The sequence below is a fragment of the Paramacrobiotus metropolitanus genome, unplaced genomic scaffold (assembly GCF_019649055.1).
Source record: "Paramacrobiotus metropolitanus isolate TYO unplaced genomic scaffold, Prichtersi_v1.0 Parri_scaffold0000104, whole genome shotgun sequence".
Lineage (NCBI taxonomy): Eukaryota > Metazoa > Tardigrada > Eutardigrada > Parachela > Macrobiotidae > Paramacrobiotus > Paramacrobiotus metropolitanus.
The window spans coordinates 86,466-101,964 of NW_026570324.1; the positions used below are offsets into that span (position 1 = coordinate 86,466).

Consider the following 15,499-nt stretch of genomic DNA (forward strand, 5'->3'; position numbering starts at 1 on the left):
TGCTTACCTTCTATAAAACGAAACAATAAAGGTTAACTTTTGCACAGTGGTGACCTTTTCTTTTTCCTTTTCGACTCCTATTTTTAATTTATTGTGACCCCTTATTTATGTCTATGTGGTTATTTGTTCTCTCGTCCTTTAGTTATCCGATCAAGAAGTTCTTTCTCGGCTGCATCCTCAGGTTCGCCTTTTTGGGTCAATAAGTCCGTAGGGGTCGGTTTCTTTTTCTTCTGTTTGGCTTTCCGCTCGTTAATTGCTTTCGCTATATCACGGCCCAATTGTTCAGCTTTTGATTTGACCGCTTCTATCTCCTCTTCTCTTTTTATGAGGTCATTCTCATTACCGGTAACAGTGCGTGGTTCGAAAAAATTCGGGTCACGCTCTGACATCTCAGCGTCCGTACGCTGTTTCGAAAGGTCATCCTTATCTTCGGTAGCAGTGCGTGGTTCGAAAAAGGATTGTTGCAGGTCCTTTTTGGAAGTACGCTCTGGTACTTTAGAGGTCGGTTCGTTGTCTTGTTCCAGTGACCTTTCTGCCAAATTACCAGCCTCCGCGTTCAACTTGATTGTGACTGCTGTTTCGAAATCCTTATCCTCTTTCTTCTTTCTTCCTCTTTTCTTTGTAGGTTTGTTTTCTTTTTCCATTTCAGGTAGCGGAGGTGGTTCGAAAAAAGGTTCTTTTTGAGGAGTATGCTCTGCGCCCTTATCCACTTTTTCCCTTTCAGGTAGCAGAGGTGGTTCGAAAAATTGATTGGTACCATTTTTCGAAGCAAGCTCGGCTTCTTCCGTTTCTCTTTCGTTCAACGTTCGTTGCGAATCTTTCTCGTCGGGTAATGGCGGATGCCACGGCTTTAACCGATCAATAGAAACCACTTTTAGATCCGCTTCCTTCTTCGGATTCTGCTCGATGACCTCCGCTTCGTTTGTTCGCGGGAAGCTAAGAATTTTCCACACTTTATCGTACTTCGACTTGAAATCCGACTGATTTTCTTTTTTCCTTGTTTAGTATCTTTTGGAAGTCGTATAAGTACCAAATCGCCCACCTTGAAATTCGGCTCCGATTTCTTCTTATTATAAATTTCCGCATTTTTCTCATATGCGTCTTTGATGTTACATCTCGCCACTTCTTCGGCAAAGGTCAAGTTCTTTTTCATGGTCTCCACCCATTCGTCTGGAGTTCCGTAATCATCGGGTATATTCGTTTTTGTAACCACATCTTCCGGCATTGTCATTTCTCTGCCGTGTAGCATATAGTATGCTGAATATCCCGTTGTGGCGTGCACGACTCTGTTCATCGCCGAAATAACATATGGGAGATACTTGTTAAACTTTCGCTCATTTCCCGCTTTTAGGTATTGCGCCAAGCCATCAGCAATGGTCTGCATCTGTCTTTCCACTTGGCCTTGACCTTCTGGGTGATACGCCGTTCCAAATGTGTGTTTAATCTTAAACACATTGGTGACCTTTGTCAACACTTCGGCTGTGAAGTGCCGTCCACGATCCGTATGTAGGATGTGCGGTGCTCCGTGTACCAATATCACGTGCTTTACAAAGACTTTCGCGAATTCTTTAGCCGTTGCCGTCTTCATTGGTACCGCAATCACATATTTCGTCAGTTGATCAATAAACACCGCTATGTATTTGTATCCACGTTTCTTCGTTGGCAACAGCGGTCCCTTCAAGTCCGCGTAGACTCGGAAGAATGGGTGTCCAACTTTTATCTCCTGTAGTTTACCGGGTGGGCATTTCCTCGGTGTCTTGCGAAATTGGCATCCTTGGCAAGCAAGTATGTAATTCTTCACGTCAGTGCTCATTCTGTCCCAATAGTAGCGCAATCTTATTGCTGACAGAGTCTTTTCAAATCCCAAATGGCCTGCTGCTTTCTCGTCGTGCAATGCGTGGATTATCGCTCTTCGCATTGACAACGGTACCACATATGACCTTTCAAGTCTCCCATTTTTATCCTTTACTCGGTACAGTATGCCGTTCCACAACTGGTAATGCACTTCAAATTTCGATCTTGTTTCCGCGTCTGGTAGATGTTCCAGCTCGTCTATTATCATCGCCAGATGAGGATCTTTCAGCTGTTTGTTTCGCAACTGCAAGTTTGAATCATCAACCTCTTCTTCGTCACCTTGCAGGTTGACAATGCGAACTGTCGCTGTACTGAGTTCATTCCAATCCTTGATGACCTTGCATCGTGGTAACGGTTTATACCGCTTTTTCGCCTGTTTTGGGAATCTCAATAGTTTGATTGGGCATTCGTTCATCGCTTGTGCCACTTTGTCCGTTTCCCAAAGGTCATCTCTATTCTCCGCTCTATCATCAAGTCCCGTGACCTTTCCGTTCTGCGTTTGAGATTCCGCGTCAAGTCCGGTGACCTTTAAGTCACTAACGGCGGGCAACCAGCTTTTCACTCGGTTTACTTTTGCTTCGTTTTCAGCCGACTCGTTCGCCGTAGCTGAAGTGACCTTTAATCGTTTCTCCCTCTGTTCCACCATCTGCAGGAACAGCTGTCCAACTTCAATTGCCGGTTCCTTCGTATCAAACTCCTTCTTGTAATCCTCGAAGTTCGGAATCTCGTCAAATTCTTCTTCGTGACACGTCGGACCTTCAATTGGCGCCCTTGATAACGCGTCCGCATTGTCACAGTATTTTCCCGGTTTATATTCAATTTTAAACTGGTGACCTTGTAATGCCATAGCCCATCTTGTCAGTCGCGGGTTCATTCCAACTTTATTTGTTTCTGACCTTAGCAAGTTCGTCAACGCCTGATGATCCGTCCTTACGGTGAATTCTGCGTAATCTATATACGGCTTGAATTTCCTGACAGCGAACACTACTGCCAGACATTCCCATTCCGTTACACCGTAATTCTTTTCAGCTCCATGTAGAACACGACTGGCGTACGCGATCGGATGTCCATCTTGTGACAGCACAGCTCCAATTCCTTCTTTACTTGCGTCGCATTCGATTACGGTCGGTTTTGCAGGGTCAAACTTTGCCAATACCGGACCTTCACATAACAGTTGTTTTAGACTGTTGAACTCTTCTTCATGTACTGCTGTCCAGTCTTTTTTCACGTGTTTATCTTGTCTCAGCAACTCATACAAGTGGCAAGTCTTCTGTGCGTATCCCATTATGAACTTGCGATAATAGTTCGCCAATCCAAGAAATGACCTTAGTTGCCGCTCTGTTTGAGGCCGTTTAAATTCTGAGACCGCGGTGACCTTTTCCGGATCCATTCGAATTCCATCTTCACTGAGTATGTGACCCAGGAATCCCATTTGTCTCATTCCAAATTCGCATTTCGTTGGCTTAATCGTGAATCCCGCTTCAACTAAACTCATTAAGACGTTTCTCAAGTTTTGCATGAAAATCGCCCAAGTTTTTCCGGCGAAGATAACGTCATCGATGTACCCGAAAACGCAACCCTTTCTTTTCGCTTTCGACAATACTTTGTCCATGCACAGTTGGAATGTTGCTGGCCCATTGCAAACTCCAAACGGCATACGTTTAAACCGATACATTCCATCTTGCGTGACAAAGGTCGTCTTATTGATTGACGCTGGATCCATTGGGATCTGCCAAAATCCACTTTGTAGGTCCATTTTTCCATAATATTTGTTGCCTGCACGCGTCGAGCAATTCATCTGGATTCGGTAGCGGGTAGTTATTCTTTCTCGTTAGCTTGTTAAGCATGATGTAATTGACGCAAAATCGTTATTCCCATTGTTCCGTCGCCATTTTTCTTTACTGCCAGCACGACTGGGAAACTCCACTCGGCATCTGACGGTTCGATCACATCTTGTGCCAACATTTCTTCAATATGTTTTGTTATGAACTCACGTCCTGTCCAACTCGTTCTGGCCGGGTTGCATTTAACTGGTTTCGCGTCTCCCGTGTCGATTACATGAGTGACCCCCTTCACGTCTCCATACGGTTTCTTTGATGTGGGTAAAACCTTCCAGAATTCCCAAAACGCGTTGTACACGTCGTTCTTTACAGTCCCTCACGATTCGGTATTTGCTACTGTGATTTGCAATGACGATTTCGAAGTATTTTCCTGTGGTCCGTCACTCCTGCCAACGGTTGCACTTCAGTTCACTTGTGGGACCGGTGTAAACATCAGCTTGTTTTGAGCCGGTGCATATTTTCCCATCTTGACCTTTACACGTGCAGTTTGACGGTTTCAATTTGATTCGCTGATCGCTGTAAACTTTGATCACGTCCTTCGACATTCTAGCTTTTTCCACTTTCAATCTTCTGACTTTAATATCCTTTTCTTTTTCCTCATCTACTTCGTCATCTTCATCCAAGTCCATTAAATCCTCTTGCTCGAAAGGTCACTTACACCTGAATCTTCCGAAGTTGTTGAGTTATCACTTGAACTCGTCCACTCTGAATCGAATTACTGCTCTCATATTCTGTGCAGTGGCTTGACCTTTGTCAGCCTTTTCAAGTCAACTCCTCTTCCGATGAAAGGTCACTTTCGTTTTCTCGCGAATCGCTAAGTTTTTCGTTTCGAATTTTGAGCAGGGTTTGTCCCTTCTTTTGCCTTTCGCCCATTTCGTGCGGCTACTCTCGGGTGACTCCTTGCTACCCGAATTCTCGTTGGTGACCTTTCTGATTGATCGGAGTTTGACCTTTCTTCGTCCGATTTTGACTTTTCCAGTTCATTTATTTCTTCGCGGCTCGTTAATGGCTTTTCGGTCAACTCGACCGGCGGACATTCCTCACCGTTATCGAGTGACCTTTCCCGTTTTTGCCTCAGTTACTGGGTTTTGTTGTTCGTTCGATATCCTTTCAACTTCCTCTTTAAACCTTTTCCACATTTCACCTCTGTCCGTTAACATTTGCGCAATATCGAAAGCCGACTTTGAACTTTCTTCTGTTTCATTCGATTGTCCTTCGGCTATCTCTTTAACTGGTTCCTCTTTCTCTGCTTCTTTGACAGTCCCTTTATTGGTTTCATCCTGTTGAACTGTTTCGTAACCTTTAGGTCGTTTAGGACCAACAAAGATGCAGTTTGCCATCAGCTCTTCGGTGACCCATTCATCATTTGGAATCGTTTCATACATGCACCATGTATCACCACCTCGTTCTGGGTAGTCCACTCCGTCTGGATCTGGTGCAAAGGTCACCTTTTTCTTTTGCATCAAACCCGGTAACCTTCTTTCCGGGTTACCTGTAGTTCTCGCATTTCTTTTACGTCAAATTTGGGATTTCTTCCTCGAATTTCTTCCAGTATTTCTCGAATGCTTTTCGTTTCCTCTTTTAACGCGTTGTAGTACACTTCAAGTGATTCGTAGACAGGTGTACCAAGTCCTGCCGGGAAGATGATCGTTCTCCTTCACCTTTATACATGTGGTTCACACGGAAGTCCCAAAAAAGGTCGACTCTCGCTTCTTCCCACATTTCTCCTTCCTCGGTCATTTCTTCTATCTCTCGTTCAAATCTCCTTTCTGTTGCTACCGGATCGAGAGGATCTTGGATTCCTTTCTCCACACGTTGCAACCAATGGTTTAGCCATCTGCCTCTTCCGATTATAAAACTTTCCACGCATGACAACCACGTTCGATATCTATTCCAATGATACCGTTCGATGTGTGGTTTCCACATTTCGTTTGTCCGCATGATGCTTTTCACCTCCTTTTGGGCATGACCTTTAAGGTCTGCTAATGCGGCATTACATCTTGGCCATTCTGAAAGGTCATCTTGGGAGGCATTTTCACAACATTCCGCGCATTCCCACTGTGGTTGCACTCTGCACGGATCCTCAAAGTAACCGTGGTGACAACTCCCGGCTCGTTCTTCTGGAGTTAATGTCCTTTGACTCGCTTCAGGTTTAACCTGTTCCTGTACTGTGGTATCTTCCTCACATTCAATTGGGGTCACGCTTTTATCCTCAGAGGATATTTCAATGACCTCTGGTTCTTTTTCTGTTCGGTGACCTTTCAATTGTTCGAGTGCCTTGTCGCGGATTTCGCTTGTAAACATCTGTTCCTCTTCAACTATTCGTTTCAAAACTCGTAACCTTTCACTCTTTTTATCCTTCCCCACTTTAGCCGTCTTTATTTCCAGTGCCTCTGGTACTGGGATAGGCTTTGCCCACTCCATGTCTGGCACAAGAGATTGTTTCGCTGCAACTGCCGCTTCTTTCTGTGTGGCAATTATCTCTTCAATCGTTGGTGACCTTTCGGTAGCAGGTCGTGGTTCGAAAAAGGGTTCCTTTTGAGATTCACGTTCTGTTACTTCCTCTTTGGTTTTATCTGAAAGCCTTTCATTTTGGGTAGCAGATCGTGGTTCGAAAAGGTTCGAATTACGCTCTCGTTCCAAGTTCTCAGTTGCTGGTGACCTTTCGTCTTCCTTTCCCAGTGCCTCTGGTACTGGGATAACTTTTCCGACTTTTCCATTTTCATTTTTCGTTTCCAGTGCCTCTGGTACTGGGATAATTTCTTCCTGCTGCACTTTTGTCATTCCCGGTGCCTCTGGTACTGGGATGACCTTTTCTCTTCCCTTCTGTGCCAGCAAGGTCCGATTTAATGTCTTTTCGATCTCCTGCTGAATCATTTGCAACTGCTCAAATGGTGACAATTCTTTTCGCGTCATCTTTTTCTTTTCGTTTCCCGGTGCCTCTGGTACTGGGATTAGCGTTTTATTAACCATTTGAGCATTTCCCGTCTGTTTTACAAGTTCGGTGACCTTTCCGACTTGAACTTTGGCGACTGGTTTTGGGTCATCTTTCTCTTCTTCACCTTCGTTATCCATTAGTACGAATTTCTTTTCCAAGAAGTCAAATCCCAATAACACTTGTACGTCGTCACACTTCGGTCGGACGTAGAATGAATGTTCGCTTGTCTTCTTCCTTAAGGTCACTGGCGCTACACAGTAGTGCGTCACCAGGAATCCTGACGTTCCGCTAATTCCATTTATTTTCACCAATCTGTCAGGTGGTAATGGGAGCATGTGGAGTCCATTCTTCTCGCAAAACGGTTTGCTGATCAGCGACGTCTCAGCGCCGGTGTCCAACATTGCGTTGACCTTTATGTCTCCCACTTTCACTTCGTGTGTGTACGCTTCAATTCTCTTGGGCAGTTTTCCATTTTGAATCTTCAAAGTATGAATCTTACATTTCACAGGAATGAGCGATACTGGTCCCGGATCCATATCGGGAAGCACTTGTCCTTTTGCTGGAGTGCTATGACCTTTCAATATCTCGCTCAACTTATCAATCCTGTGTGGGACGTCAGTTCGAACATCGTAATATTTTCGCGGCTTTGTCTTTTCCGTTTGCTTCTCTGGAGCCATTTTACCACTGGTGACCTTTTGCACATTCTGCACTTGCTCATTTGCTTTTGTGCTGTGCACGTGACCTTTAGTCACTTCATTTATCGTCTGATGGATTAGTTCCTCTTTACGGTTTTCATTTCGCTTATCTCTCAGCTTCTCAATGACTTCACTTGTTATTTGGTCAGCTCGCTTCAATTCGTCTTCTTCACCATCTCTCATCTCCTCTGGTGACCTTTCATATGTGACCATATTATATCCCTTTTCGGTCATCCATTGCATCACTTTTGCAGATACTTCATTGTTCGTTTTCGTTGGGTCAATTTGCGAAGACATCCCGTCTGTTCGGGCTGGTGACTTGTCATTGGCATCCTTTTGCAGTGCTTGTGATAAGTCCCGTGACCTTTCAACTGCGCTACTCTGTTGCGTTTGCGCTATCTCATTTGACCGTCCTTTTTGTTCATTTTGCGCTAAGTCCTGTGACCTTTCGTTGCGCTTCATGACAAATCCGCCACCTGTCAGCTTTTGTATGGGGACTTTTTCTCCATAATTCGGCGGTTTATCCTGTGGTGGAGCATTACGTGAATGATTCCAGTCAGCGAATGTCTTCTTATATTCCTCTGGATTGAATACTGGGACTGGGTTCGATGACCTTTGCGCTGGTTTCCCGGTAACCAACTCTTCCAGTCGCTTTCTTTCACATTGCGTTCGCAACTGTTGCATGTCCCAGTAGTCCTCTTGTGACATTCTCGCTTTCTGCTTTGCTTTCGGCGTCACAGGTATCCACATCCCGTGATTGCCATTCGGTCTGTAGGCCACTTTTTGCCACTTCTCCTTCTGTTGTAATGTTACTGCGTCCACAAGTGAGTCGTCGGAGTTCTGTGCCATTTCATTATTCTTTTGCTGCGCTGTTCGCAGTGTCAAGTCTGTTTCTTGACCTTTTAACACGACGCTATCGCCGTGACCTTTGGCGTTCACACCTGCTCCGTGACCTTTCGCTTGAACTTTTCCAACAGAAGGTGACCTTTCATCTTTACTAATGACGGTGATATTCTGCTTAATCCATTCTTGCCTTATTCGCTTCTCTTCTTCGTCTTCTGAACAATTCCAAAACTTTGGCTTTGGTTCCCCGTAACAATCGCAACTTGGCTCCTTCGCCTTATCGTTTTCTGCCAAAAATTTCCGGAATTTCGCGTGTTGCTCATTTTCCTCTTGCGCAGTATCGTTCTGCGGTGGTGAATTTTGGTCTTTCGATTTGCCATTTATCTGTTTCCGAAACCATTCGTGGTGCATTTCCACTTCTTCTGCGGTTTCAGTTTGCGGTTTCTTTTGGTTTAACAGCGCTTGTCGAATCTTGGCATTACGTAATGCACGACGTTCAGCTAACACTTTCTCGCTGCAATACGGTGACCTTTCATTTTGCTGCACTTTTTGCAGTGTCGCGCTACCGTCACGACAATTTCCACTCGCAGTACCATTCTGCGGTGACCTTTGGTCCCGTTGCGTTTCCACTCGCAGTACCATTCTGCGGTGACCTTTATCCACTTGTACTGGTTTCCGATAACCAGTTCTTTTGCTGTGACGGCATCCTTATAACCGTTCCATTTCCTTTTGCGATGACGGCATCCATTTAGCCGTCTCTTGCTGTGGCGGCATCCATCTAGCCGTTTCTTGTGGTTGCGGCATCCATATAGCCGGTCCATTTTGCTTTTTCGCTGACGGCATCCGTATAGCCGTCGCAGTGGTCACATTCACTGCAGTACCATTCTGCAGTGGTGACCTTTCCGTTCCCTTCTTATCCGGTGGTTTAGGGTCGGGACGATCAGTAGGCTCACCGGTGCCTACTGATCTCGCCCGTTTCCCTGAACCGGCGCCCCACCTTGTTGCGCGCCCTGCACATTTCCTTGCACATTTCCTTGTCCGTCGTTATTTACCGGGACATAGTTTTGTCCGCCTCCATTATTCTGGCCACCACCATTATTTTGGCCACCACCCTGTTGGTAGTTTCCGCCTCCATTTGCACCGCCTCGGTTGCCGCCATTCCAATTTCCGCGGCCGAAGCCTCTGTTTCTTCCTCTGAAGCCGCCGCGGCCGAAGCCACCACGGCCGTAGCCACTATTCTGGCCACCGCCATTTCCATTATTCCCGTTTCCTTGTTGATTTGGGAAGTTTGCCCGAGCCTGATACCATTGCGCAATCAGGTCATATCCATTTGCGACTGCTTGGCGCCAACCACCGAGCCCGCGCAGTCGTTGCCACTCGTTAAAGGCAAACAGGTTCGGGTTCTGTTCCGGTGGTGTGTTGGCGAATTTGCATCCCTGGGTTTGGTGGTTGCCGTACATACAATACTGGCACATCTGCACACCATTTGCAACCCATCCATCGATCATCTGAAACTTGAATTCCGTCCGTGACCCCTGGTTCTGCTGGAAGTTATTCTGGTTTCCTCTATTTGGCTGAAAGTTGCCTTGACCTTGACCTTGTCCCTGATTCTGGAAGTTCCTTTGACCTCCATTCCAATTTCCGTTTCCATATCCATTTCCGCCAAAGTTTCCATTTGGCATTCCCTGTTGTGGTGTCGCTACGTTCGGTGGTGCCACATTCTGGGGTGCTGGCCTCACTTGGGCCGCCGCTTGTATCGCCGCCACCATCGCGTATGTTATTGGCTGCCCCGTCTGGCCATCGATAAAGGTCACTCTTTCCGTGACCTCTCTTACAGGGTTTCTGCACGGAATTCCACCGGCTGCTGGATCGGTGCAGCTGCCATTCTCTGTTGCGGTACGTTCTCCACCTGGCCTTGGCGGATAGTCACGTATTCCTGATTACGTTGACCTTTTGGCGCCTTATACTTTTCATCTCCTCCTGTTGCCCAGTGTCGGAAAAAGTCCTTTACATCAGTCGGCGTCTTACACTTTTGTATGCGCAATGCCTTATAGAGTTCATTGTCTCTGCTGCAATCCTTCGATAGAGTTCATTGTCCCTTTGCTGCCCTGCTTCTCAAGTGATGATTCTCAGTGATGATTCTCTTTGCTTTGAATCGCATCATCGCTTGGTAGTACTGGTCAAGTGATTCCTTTCCGAGTTCGAACTTCCTTGCATAGGCCTCTCGTAAGCCTAAGACTTCTTCGTCTCGGTCACCATACTCGTCTTTGAATTTCTCCATCCATTCTTTGACTGTGTACTCGATTCCGTCTTCTGATGCTATGTCCTTTTCTCCTTCGAACCAACCTTTGGCCGGCCCTTTTACCGCGCTGGCTATTTCAATCATTATTTGTTTGTCGGTGAGCTGGTAGGTATCCTGGGTTTCTCTCACCAATCTTGTCCAACCATTCACGGTGTCACGGCTGCCGTCAAAGGTCATCAGAGGTGTTTTCCGAGCCATGGAATCGAGCGCTTTCGCTAATGCGAACCCCCCTCTCAGGTTGTCTTCTTCTTCGCTGCTCTCATCATCGTTTTGGTTTCGCCTCTGCTTTGCGTAGCGGGATTTCCTCGGACGCTCCTGCCGACTAGGGGGTCTGTCCCGTCGCCCTTCGTCGATGAACGCGTTGACTTCGATATGTGGGGGAAATTGTGAAGGTTCACCTCGGCTCGAGTGTGAATAACCTGATGGTGGTTCCTTATCCTTATCGTCTTTGACCTTTTCACCGTCTTGTTCTGCTTTGACATTTCCTCTGCCAGTGCCAGTCCGTAAGGGCATTTCAAAATGGAAGCTTTTGCCCGTGCCCGTTTCATGCGCCTTGCTGTAACTGGGCGGGGGAGACTCCACTGTTGCCGTCTTCACTCCATATTGCAGGAGTTGTTCGTCCTTATGTTTGACTGACGTTTGGAGTGCCTTGTTCTCATCTTCCAATCGTTTAGTTCTCAGTCGAAGTTCTTCTCTTTCTCTCTTTAGATCAGAATTTTCCAGGTTGACCTTTCGTAAGTGTTCGTGCAATTTAAAAGACTCCTGCTGGGTGACCTTTTCATTTTCCTGTTCCATCTTTTTGATGTGCTCGACCAGCTCACTCGTTTCATTTTCGAGTTGCTGATACTGCCCAGCGGCTGATCTCAGCTGATCCTTGATTGCGATCAACTCATCATCTTTTGCCAATGCTGTGGTGGTCATCTCGACGAGGTCAGTGTTCAGCTTTGCAATCTCCTGACTCTTTTGAGCGACTTGTTGTTGCCACTCTTTGTCCTTCAGCTCCAATGTTGTGACCATTGTGTCCAGTCGCCGTGCTTCCTTCTGCCATTTGAGTCCTTCCTTAGTGACCTTTTCAATGTCTTCTGTGACCTTTTCGTTCTCCTGGTTGACCTTTTTAATTTCTTCTTTCAGGCGTGCTCCTTCAGTGGCTGTAATGTCTCTTGCCTCTCGCATCGCCTTGATTGCCTCATTGCGCGACTTTTCAGCTTCGTCAGCCCGTTCCTGATGACCTTTCGATTCGAGTTGCAGAGTGCTGACAGCCTCCTCCCGTAGCTTCAAGTCATTCCTTAGTTTGAACGTCTCCGTTGCCAATGTCGTTAACCGTTGTGTGACCTCTGCGAATTTGGTCGCGTATTCGTCCCGTTTAGTTTCAGCTTCAGTGACCTTTTGACGCGACTGGTCGCACTCGTCCTTCAATTCCGCCAAGTGCCGTGACCTTTCTGCTGATTCCTCTGACATGCTTTCATTAAGGTCATGACCTTCCATTTCTCTGTCATCTGCCATCTTTAGGTACTCTTCTGCAATTTCCTTTTGTCGCTCATATTTGACTTTCCAACCGTCTGCGGAGCTCTGGAGGTCACCCTGTTGCTGTTCCAATTCGAATAAGCGAGTTTCGAGTGTCGATAATCTGTCTCGATACTCCTGTTTCCGCTTGTCCGCCTGACGTTCAGTGGCATCAAGTTCATTTTCCAGCTCCCTTACGCGTCTCCTAAGAGTTAACGTAGGACTGTTTGGTGACTGTGGTCGTACATTGATAACCTTTCCATTCTGTGTCCGGTCAATTAAATGTTCGGGGATATCCTTAAACGGGGTCACTTCTTCTGCTCGGTCAGCCTCTTTCATTGCAGTTTGAAAGGACATATTCATCGTTGCGTCATCATCTGTGAAGTATGACTCGTTGGATTCATCTGAGACCATTGGAGTTGCAAAAAGGTCATCATCTGCCGCTTTCATTCAATGAAAGGTCATCCAATCCCAATTCAGTCAATCCCTCTTCGGTGACCTTTGTGTTTCTCTCTTCCACTTGAGCCAGGTTCACATTTTTATCCTGCTCATGCGTTCCGCTAATGGTAGCATCCAGCTGTGATGCTCCAACTGGTTCCACTCCTTTCCCTGTGGGCATTTCCTCCCCGGTGACCTTTTTCTGGTTCATCGGATGACTTCCCGCCGCAGATGCGGGAGTATCCTTTCCGTCACCGCTGGAGCTCTCCTCATTCTGTGTAGCTCCAAGCGCCACTTGGTATGTGCTATCACTGCCTTTGCTGTCTTTTCTTGCAAAGGTCACAGCCGCTCGGGTCTGTCTATCATGTCCGACTGGACGCGCGAGCGACTTGTATTCCTTCTTATATGGATCAACTGCGCTTTGTTGTGATCCTCGGGAGCTCCTGCTTCCCTGACTGCTGGTAGATGTCGGTTCCTCTTGTTCTTTGTCCATGTTGATCGGATAACTTGGACGCTCCTGTCAATTGTTCTCACACACACGTTATTGTATGGTTTATTCAATTTTCCTAAAGGTCACTTTGTACCTCCGAAATTTTTCTAAGTCCTTATTAAAGGTCACTTTTCGACTGAAAAATTTCGACTAAGTCCTTTGTAAAGGTCACTTTTTCGGTAAAAAGTTCGAGAGATTTGCCCTAAAAGGTCACTTTCGGACAAAACTTCAAAACCGCTTTTACAGCTCAGAATACGTTAGCGAATGAAATCCTACAGCTGCTGATATCGCTGTACTATTAATCAACTCAATTCCAACTTCGTTAAAGGTCACCGTTGATCACTTTCAGATCATAAAGGTCACTAAAATTAGGTCAATTTGGTCAATTCCAACTTTTTGGTAAAGGTCACTTTTCAAAGTCAAAAGTCAACTTCTGGTCTCAAAGGTCACTTCCCGACTCAACTCAACTCAAAGGGTCACTTTCCAGTTCAATTTCTGTTAAAAGGTCACTTTCCACTCAATTCCAGTTAAAGGTCACTTTTAAGCTCAATTCGATCAAAGGTCACTTTTCCTTTGTCTCAACTCAAAAGGTCACTTTTCGTCTCAATTATCTTATCTCAAATCAAATTTCCCATTACAGCTAGAGTTCAGTGGAAAATCCCCATTCGGGTTGTTTACTTCTTTCCTATTGGTCGGCTAGCTCAAATTATTCAGTTCAAATTTCAACCAATCACAGCTCAGATAACCGACCAATCGCGTTAGTCCATTTAACTTTTATATTAGCCTGACGTCACGGTCAACGGCCAGACGTGCGCACCGTGTGCAAAACCCCGCCTACTTTTACGCTCAGCTCAGTACGGACCAATAGAAATTGTCAAATTTACCAACTAGCCAATCTCGTAATTATTAGCGGTTTTCTACCTGTTAACCGTCCGTCCGTTCCGCGTTCCACGGGGAAATGATCCAAATGATCCAGATTCTTCTTCCACTATCCGTTCCCGCGCTGCCGCCGGTTTTACCGTAACGGTGGTGCCGCACGCTTTCAATAGATTACTGTGCCGGCTGACTGCCGTAGCAACAGTGGTGGCGCTCTACTCCAGTTTGGAGGAGTCTGATCGGTCTTTTCCGTACGCCCCTTTCGGCGTTTCGGCGCTTCTGCCCCACGGCTTAGGATTCGCTGAATCCTTGCCGAGTACCAGTGACACCAGTGTAGGTCTTCGCTGAAGACTCTACACCGAGGAACACTGGCGACTGCTCTCTTGAACTCTTGCACAGCTAAGGAAACAGTACGGTTCTTCGCTGAAGATCCCGTACCGAAAACCGAAGCTGGAAAATCCACGTCAGATGGAGGAATTGCACCGCTTGTGGTGTTGCGCTTTGCTGTGAGTACAGACCTGTGCCTTACTGGTCGGGTTCCACGTCAATAACAGGCCAACTTTGCCTGACACAAATCAAATCAGAGAACCGCTGTCGGCTCTGCTACCATCTAATGGTAGATCCAGAACAGATCCACGGACGGAGACAGAAACGGAATCTATCCCGTGGAAGTGAGCAATACGATCTGGATTGCGAACTATTGCGGAATCACAAAACGTCGCACCGTAAACTGCTGACTTTTTAATATTGAAAGTTCCGACAATCGAAAATCAATAATGATCGGCGCAGCTCGATCGTAAAACGTGGAGCCCATTCAACAGCGTGCAACGCTGTGCAGCACGTGCTATGCCGCGCCCACTAACAAAACACAAGCCAATCAGAAGCGAGACACAACACAGGCCATAATCCAAAGGCGTAGCGCCTAGCGCCACTGACGTGAACGCTAGTGATCCCGGTCTCACAGAGTGATACCATTCTCAATTTTCTCGCTATTGATTCCTTTCCGTGCACGCAGATTTTAGCGGAGGATGTCCTCTTCCTCCCCATCCGATACGTCCGGCCCAGAGCTCGTAGCCCGCTCTCCACAGCCTCCGGCACAGCGACCCCCCGAACCGGGCGGCAGTCATCATCACCTGCAGCCGGCTAGTGGATCGAGCCGCACGACTCCGGCGCCCGGAAATGCCCAACACCAGGAGGAAAAAGAATCCCCCGCTCACAGCCTCTCTAGTCCGCCTCCACGTATCCGGCTGCTTAATTCGTCTCCTGTAAAGAGACTCGTGGTGCCTGCTGCGACTGCACTGCCGCAGCCAGCTGGCGGGGTAGGACTGGGTCGCGGACGTTTGAGCCACGAAATTCAGTCCAGCGGACGGCGGCGTACACCCGCTGCGGTGAAGCGTGCAAAGTATGCAGTGCCGTAATAAGAGCCGGCGCACCATTACATATTTTAATTTTTTGTTGCTTCATTCTCTTGACGGTTCGTATCTGTAAGCGTGCGTTGTAACTTGTAGCGCTGCCGATGTGATGGCTCATGTTTGGCAATCTCTGGACGGCCCGCCTGATGGAGGATGGCGTAACAGCGGCTTCTGGTCAGCCTCCTCCTCTGTCCCGCATCATGCGTCACCGCGTGCTCGAAGCACAGCGGAATCGGTGGCGTCCCTCGGAGGGGAAACAGCGGCAGACACCGCATCGGGCTGGCTGGACGACGCCATTGATTTTCGC

General features: G+C 47.0%; 1 protein-coding gene across 9 annotated transcripts in view; it reads right to left on the bottom strand.

Annotated features, from left to right (window-relative positions):
- LOC129597422 (uncharacterized) overlaps positions 1 to 14,736 on the bottom strand; it is a 30,225-nt gene extending 15,489 nt beyond the window's left edge. For all 9 annotated transcript variants that reach the window (XM_055494958.1, XM_055494956.1, XM_055494954.1 and 6 more), the window contains exon 1: positions 13,826 to 14,736. The gene's annotated coding sequence lies outside the window, so the exon portion shown is untranslated. The remainder of the gene's footprint in view (positions 1 to 13,825) is intronic.
- Positions 14,737 to 15,499: the final 763 nt, after the last annotated feature.